Genomic DNA, 7494 nt, shown 5'->3' with positions numbered 1-7494 from the left:
GGTCACTGTGACAGAATCCACATTTCTGGCCACACCCTGTACTGCAATCCAAGACACATGACAAGGGTGCTGTTGGGACAATTCCCAAGCCTGGTAATGCCCCTGAGCCTCCCTGGCTCTGGAATGCTCTGTGCTGATGCTGGGCAGCCACCCCAAACACAAACACGACACCTCTGAGGGTTCTCCCCCTCCCCTTTATAAAAACATCTTTGACCTCGAGTGCCATCTCAGCTGGATCAGTATTCCAGGGGGGAATGCTGGATCCCCCATCTGGGGTTGTTTACATCCAGCTCTGCCCTGACAAGGGCTCTTTGTGCTGCTGGGGGTGCAGGGGGACAGCAGGGAAAATGATGCCTCTATTCGTGGGGAAGCACCAGTTTCCAGCTGGGATTTTACTCCAGAAAGGCCAGAAATACAAAATTGCCCCTCAGCTAAGAAAGCAGAAACCAGGTCTTGATGTACAAAAGATTGTTATGCAAAAAATCCTCCCAATCCTGGGGATTTCTGCACTGCAGAAAAAAATATGGTGGGATGTACTTTGAGCTTCAATGAATCAGATATCAAACTAAAAATCTAGGGAGAAGTTCCATAAGTTATTGCTGAAATTGCTGAATTTTTTTTTTTTTTTTCCTTCCTGAAGTTGGAAAAGAGTGAGGAAAACAGCCCCAGCAGTCTCAGGTGACAGTGTTGTCACCTGGCTGACCATAAACGTGATTCTCCCCCAGGAAGGTGCCCCGTGCCAGCTCAGCACACCTGACCCTGTGCATCCCTTAAATGAACTGGAAACACAGCACAGGAACATGGAACAGGATCTCCTGCTCGTGGATTTTCCTTTCACTTGCTCCATTTGCTCTGTGATTTATACAGAGGCACACTTTGGCACATTGCCCTGTGCCACACGCCCTTGGTGCCAACATGAATCATTTTTCAGCCTTTTCCATGCTGTGAAATCATAAACTGGGGCAATGGGCAGATGATGAACCTGTGATTAAGCAGGATTTTCTTTTCCATGTTTTTCCCAGTTTTAAGTCTTCAAGCTGGACAAGCTGGCAAAGTCTTGACCAAAACCCAACCAGTAGAAAACAAACTTTGGTTTATAAAATATTTCTCACTTCAGGAAGGGTTCTGAGCTTCTACCCCTTTGTTTTGCTTTGTTTTGTTTCTCACATTTCCATCTTCACAGACATCACACAGAGCTTGAGGAAGAGTGAGAAGAGGAAGAAAGGGGTTCATGGAGTTTAAAAATGCAGTTGGAGTGTTCAGCCACTGTCCTGCAGGAAGATGCACGTTCCACATGCATTTTAAAGGTCCTATAAATGAATAGATTTGCTCCTTCTGCTGAATATTTTGGTGGCAAAAATAGGAAACTCCAGCCTGACACTAGTACAGAATCCTTCCCCTGCAGGGTCTTTTGTGGTGGGGCTGTTTCAGAAGTGAAGCTTGGTCAGACACTTGAGATGGAAATTTGAAATACTGAGAGGGGTTTCCTTCAGTGCAACAACTTTTATACAATAAAAGCTGATGTCAAAGTTAACCCCAGCACAAATGGCTGTGCTCAGGGGGCTGGTGCTGGGGCTGGATCTGACTCTGAGCCATGCTGGGAATGAAGTGCACTGTGGATATTGATTAGCTCTGGAATCGTGAGTCATTTCCTCTGATACACTGCTGAGTGTTAGCATGCCCAAGGGGCTGGTTTAGGCTTCAAAAAAAAAAAAATATATATATATAAAGGGGAAATACAAAGGGAGTGTGGGCTGTGGAATGGCAATGACTTTCATTTGAAAAAACATCTTTGCAGAATAGCTTGGCTTTGAGAAGGAAAATATTTACATCCCTTCTAATCTGGAACTGGAATAACAAGAAACAAACCTTGAAATGGCAAAGAAAAAAAAAAAAAAAAAAAAAGGCAAGATCATATAGTTCCAGAGGCTTTGTGACATTAAATACATTTGAAAGGACAAATCACAGCCTAGGTTTTAATTACTCTCATTATTGTAGTGGTGATTTTGGGGAAGGGAGATTTTGTTGTTCTTGCATTTATTTCCATCCTACTGCACAAGGATTGGCCTTGTGGTTTCAGCTGAGGCTCAGGAGCTCTGTTCTCAACTTTTATTTGGCAGATTTCCTACAGGGCAGCACAAGACCCATCTCCAAATCAAATTCCTGGGTGTGTTCAGCTGAGGTGACTTTGGCTGTGCCCTGAGCAAGGGCTGTGCTGCTCAAATGCACCAAATTTGGGGTGACAAAACAACGAGGGCTTGGAGAAACCGAGATTTGTAAAATGAGAAATAAGAAATAAGGGAATGTGCTGAATTCCAGCACCTTGCCAGGGCTGGAGAGCTGCACAAGCTGATCTCTGTTTAGGGGTGATGATGTGTTTGTCTCCAGATTTATCAGTTCAAGCTCCAGGCCCTGGGGACCCCCCTGATTGCCTGTCCTACCTGACTGGGCTCCAAACAGCTTCAGAGAGGATCCTGGGTGACAGCAAAGGGCTTTGTGCTGGTTTTTTTGCCCTTCCATGACGAGCACAGCCCTTCTCCAAGAGAGGCAGGAGCAGCTGTGCAGCTGGCAGACATCTGCCAGGGAAATGCATCATCCTCCATCATCTGGCAGCGCTCCTGCCAGCACACAGCCCAGCAGAGATGAAACTGGGGTGGGGAGAGCTGAAGCCACACCAAAGGTGCTCTCCTGATCCCAGCTGGGTGGCTGGAGTGGTGTTCATGCCAACCTGAGACCTCCCAGCCCTTCCATGCAGATGAAAACCACCACATTATTATTGTTGGAGGCTTCGCATCAAGTACCTGTCTGTGGAGCAGCAGCTTGTTTAGGAAATCATCTAAAACCACTTGAATTCAGGCTGGAGCACAAGGGCAGCAGCAATAAAAGCTGATTTAAAAATCAAGGATGGATGTGTGAGGCAGAGCTCTGGGAATCGTGGTCAGGGCTGCACTGGGGTCTGGGGGAGATGCTCAGGAGTGAATTCAGACCCCCAGACTGGTGATGGCAAAGATTCAATTCCAAATGCGCTGCCCAAAGGTTTCATGGCTGAATTTTAACATCCAGATGTGCCTGGGAAGCTGCCTGAAAACAACCTGGGTGTTGTAAATCCCAGAGCCACCATCCAGGCTTTGGTAACAAAGCAGAGGATGTATTCAGTTCCAGGAAAAAAAAAAAGATTTTTGCCTGAACAGCAAGAATTTTCCAGGATCTTTTTCTTTCTCACTGCATTTCAGCACCATCTTAAGACCATTATGTAAAAATAGAAACACTCCTTTACCCATATTTTTATCCTCTCCACAATATTTTTGGAGAAATGTGAGGCTGACATAACACAGAATCAGAGAGTGAGATTCTGTTACAAGTTTTATTCTTCTGTGCCTCAAATCCAGTCACAACCAAAAAAAAAAAAAAAAAAAAGCCAGCGTTGGGGAAACATTCAGCTCTGCTCTGGGCTGATTTAAAAGTGGAAATATTCCTTTTTCTCTGGCCTACCTGCCTGCCTTGTGGGCAATCAGCATAATCCTGCTTGGTTGTGTCTCAGCAAGAGGAAAGTTTAAAGCACAGTTCTGCTCCAGTGGATTCTTCTGGAGTTTGACTGGCAAGGAGCTCCCTGTGGTAAGGAAAGAGAGGAGGAAAAAGTTGCCAATTACTCTTTTTTTTTTGCCTTTTTTTGGATAGCTCATTACTTTAGGGGGATGGGAGAACCTTCATTAAGTTTCTAAGTGAGTCTTCTGGTCACTGAGGCAGTTCTGTGGAATAAATTGGAATAAATCTGCTGAGTGTGGGTCTGGCAGTGCAGCTCCATGTGCAGAGAATGTGGTTCCTCAGAACTTTCACATGTGCTTCAGCATTCCTGCCAGGCATATTTATATTTATTTTAAATCAAAGCAGACTGAGGGATGGATTTTTTCAATTAAAACAATCCTTTACTGCTTGCTACCATGAGACAGCCTCTTGCTTTAGTCTCTTCTCTGTTAATTTTGCACACACTGGTTTTACACTTGCATTAATTCACATGATGAGATGGTGAGGCTTGGAATTCCTACTATTATAAATAAAAACAGCAACCAGAACAGCTGTTCTTTTAAAATAGCCAGGTATTAGTGATGCTGATGTCTGCTATTTAGAGGCACTGGGTGATGGAGGAGCTTTAAATACCTTCAATATTTTAAATTAAAACAGAAACAAGTGACACCATGGGAAGGGTGGAAGAGAACAGTCAATTAATCCTCATGTACTCTTAATTTCTGTGATTCTGCTCAACTGAGAATCCTTTTCTCCTCTGAATTGAAGCACCAGAGTTGACTGGCTAGGTTAAAAATATTAAAATGAGACATTTACTGCACACTGGCAGTGTGTGATGGTTTTATACATGGAAGCATGCATATTAAATGGAACATTTCAGCTTCAGAGATGGAAGATTCCCTTTTTCCCACAAGTGCCAGGTGATTCCAGGGTGACACATGAGCTCTGAGTCAGGCTGGCAGAGTGTGGATAATTCCCTGACCAACATCCACATTCTCCCAGCTCTGGCCATGGAACCAAGCCCTGGCTGTGGGAAGCAGGAGAAATCCAGGAGAAACTTGGAGCTGCCTCCAGGTATGGACAAACCCCAGAACTTCTCAGAATTTCTGGGCTGTAATTTATAATTACCTCTCCCTCTCTGATGACTTCACCCTCATTCCTTTGGTTTGTGACATCACCAGGGCACAGGAATATCTTTGTGAGCCACGTTGTCTAAACAAGGGAAGGGAGATACTCTCACTTTCCTTCTATATTAAGACTTTCAAAAATAATCTGTGACAAAGAGAGGGATGTTTCAAGGGACTATCTCTGCTTTTATTGCCTGGCTGTGAAGAATATTGATTTGAGGTCGTTTTGCATGGTGCTGTTATCCATCACCATAAACATCTGCAGAGCACAGAATAACAGGGATAATTAATAAGGGAATAATAAGATAATGAATAAGGGAATAATAGGGATAAACAGAGGGATAATCCCCCTCTGACCAGGGGGGATTCTGAGGTGCATTCCCTAATTATGCCACTTTTCCAGAGCCTACAAAAAAGGGAGAACTCTGCTTTGTGCCTTAGGAATCTGGGTCTAGTATTTGTGAAATGCCTGCATAGTTAAAATTCACTTTTATGATATTTGCATAGCAGAAGTGGAATTAATTTGACAGATTCCACCGCTGCTGCTTTTAAATGTGGCAGAAAACTTCAAATTTCCTGCTCACTTTTATGCCAAGTACCCAGTGAAGTCAATAACTGAAACTTGCACTTCAGTTATTGATTGATGGGATTTTTTTTCCCACCCTTTCCATTTTATATATTAACAAAAAAGAAATGCACAGGCACGGCCCATAAACCTCTGTTAATGGCCAAAAAAAAAGGGAAATGTGTCAGGTAATGTACTTGGAGCACCTCATTCCACTTGGATATGCCTGGGACTCATCTCCATTGGATTTTCATCATAAAATCCATGATTTTGTTTTAAATTACTTGGAGGTTTAAATTCAGGCTAGGCACTCGGTGTTTTTGCTCTGTTCAAGTATTTTTAAGAGAAAAGCTCACATTTCTGGAATTCTGAAATGGTATCTCCAGATTCTCCTTTATTCTGCCCCATCCCTGAGCTGGAGGGGGTTTGGGGGGATTTTTCCTCTGCTGAATTCCACGTGAGTTGTTCCCCTTATCCACCCCCTCATCGTGGACTAAAATCTTGTTTAATAGGAATAAAGATCTGCTGATTCCTCCAACAAAACAACTGCTTCCCCACAGCACACACAATTCCTGGGGTTTGTTGTGTGCAGTGTTCTCTCTTCACATCTCTTGTTCTGATTTTTGGGGATGTCATTTTGCAGGGGAAAAAAGCTGCTTTAACTGATGGGATGTTCTCTCCACGACTATTGTTTGTCACTGAGGAATTACTCCTGCTTTGTGAAATTTTTTTTTTGGTTTTTCTAGAGAAGATGACTGGGGTTTCATGGAAACCTCTCACTTTATATGTTTATAAGTGTCTTGGGCTGCAATACAGGATGTGAACAGAAATGTGGATTCTGTCACAGTGACCCTGATCTCCTGGCACACATTATCTGCTCATGGGCCATCTTTAAACCAGCTGGGCAATCATCTTTATCTTCCCACAGCCCATCCTCCCTCCAGGAGATATCTCCTGTTCATGGCCAGTGAGTCCCAGGGCATGGCTGATAAAATTCCATCATCCCACTGGGAGATGCTCCAGCCAGGGGAGCAGCCAAGCCTTTCCTACCCAGATAAAAACTGACATTTTGGACACCAAGGCACCTTCTTTCCACTGGATTCCAGAGGAAAGCCAGACCTTTGCACATCATCCCTGGAGCTTCAGAGGAAACTGCACCTTCTCCAGGAGCACTGCTCCAGCTGAACCACATCTGCCCCTGCAGGAGGATGCAGCCACCATTGAATGGGACTGTGCCAACACCCTGACTGACTGACGGGTGTCAGCTTGGATTCTGACTCTGGCAGGGCTGGGATTGTTCTGTGTAATACTGCATTTCTATTTTAATTTTCCTAGTAAAGAACTGTTCTTCCTAATTTCCATCTCTTTGCCTGAGAGCCCCTTAATTTCAAAATTATAATAATTTGGAGGGAGGGGGTTTCCATTCTCCATTTCAAAAAGAAGTTTCTGTATTTATTGGCAGACACCTGTCCCCAAACCAGGACATCATGTTTTATATATAGTGTGTATATATATAGCATATATAGAGTATATATATAGTAAGTATACTATACTATACAATATACTCTATGTACTATATATAGTATACATGTACTATAGTATATAAAATATATATACTATATATAATATATATACATTATATATGCTATAGTACATATATAGAGAGTATATATATATACTATATGTAGTACACTATATATGCTATATTTAGCATATATGTACTATAGTGTATATATATAATATATATACTATGGTACATATATATAGTATATATACTATATAGTATACTATACATACTGTAAATATAGTATACTATATATATTATACTATATATATATTATACTATATATATAAAATACTATATATATTATACTATATATATTATACTATATATATAAAATACTATATATATTATACTATATATAATACTACATACATATTATACTATATATATAATACTATATACATTATACTATATATATAATACTATATATAATACTATAATATAATATATATATAATATATATATAATATATATACTATACTATATATATTATACTATATATAAAATATACTACTAATAATAATATAATGTGGTGATAATTAACAATGATGCAATGACAATTAATAGCAACGTGCTAATAATCAATAATAATGCCACGATAATTAATAACAATGTGATAACAACTAATAATTACCTGTTCACTCATTTTATCCACGCGGCGGTTTGTTGCACAAACAAAGCCGTTCCCCCCCCCATCCCCCTCCCCCTCCCCC

This window comes from Oenanthe melanoleuca, chromosome 24, assembly GCF_029582105.1.
Source record: "Oenanthe melanoleuca isolate GR-GAL-2019-014 chromosome 24, OMel1.0, whole genome shotgun sequence".
Taxonomy (NCBI): Eukaryota; Metazoa; Chordata; class Aves; order Passeriformes; family Muscicapidae; genus Oenanthe; species Oenanthe melanoleuca.
Note: the sequence above shows the minus strand (reverse complement) of the source record.